General features: G+C 54.1%; 1 non-coding gene across 1 annotated transcript; it reads right to left on the reverse strand.

The window, feature by feature from the left end:
- Positions 1-343: 343 nt before the first annotated feature.
- On the reverse strand, positions 344-415 carry Trnaw-cca (transfer RNA tryptophan (anticodon CCA)). The gene has a single exon. It is a non-coding gene; the product is annotated as a tRNA-Trp (tRNA).
- Between the last annotated feature and the right edge of the window lie 274 nt (positions 416-689).

Raw genomic sequence — 689 nt, forward strand, 5'->3', positions numbered from 1 at the left:
GGGAGCTGAAAAAAAACGAAGTTCAAGGCAAACAAGAAGAGATCTATATTAAAGCACAGGGCTCAGCATGTATGTATCACTCACACAGCCCAGGTGACCTGAGTCAGCTCACCCGCCCCCAGGTCCCACCTAGATTCTGCTGCCGCTGCAGCGCCTCCTATCGGTCACGGGGAGTCATCGCTTTCCTGATCATAGTCTCAAGGAAGAAAAAAAAAAGCAACGCTGTCTTCCATGGGGTGAGAAAGACGGTTTTGATCCGGTACTAATCTAATTTCTTCTGCAGGACTTCACTGTACTTATTCTATTCTGCCAAGGTTGACGATGAAAAAAAAAAAACCCGCCTTGACCCCGACGTGACTTGAACACGCAACCTTCTGATCTGGAGTCAGACGCGCTACCATTGCGCCACGAGGTCACAGCGAGCTAGTGACTCTGCGTCGCTAAAGGCCTCGCTTCACCGGCTCGCTCCTGGCCTCAGAGGTTCAGGATAGAGCATTGTCGTTGCTCGAGGATGCAGCGGAAGAGTTCAGAGTCCCCGCGGCTCGGGCAGAAACGGCCGCACCAGGATGCCAAACCGTCATTCGGCGACACACATTTGGCTCTTCCCCCTCCGTCTCTCGAGGAGATCCACGGGGGGGCACAGTGTTGGGGGAACACTCACGGGCGAGGGGACGCCAGAGAGGAACTTA

This window comes from Acomys russatus, chromosome 25 (genome assembly GCF_903995435.1).
Source record: "Acomys russatus chromosome 25, mAcoRus1.1, whole genome shotgun sequence".
NCBI lineage: Eukaryota > Metazoa > Chordata > Mammalia > Rodentia > Muridae > Acomys > Acomys russatus.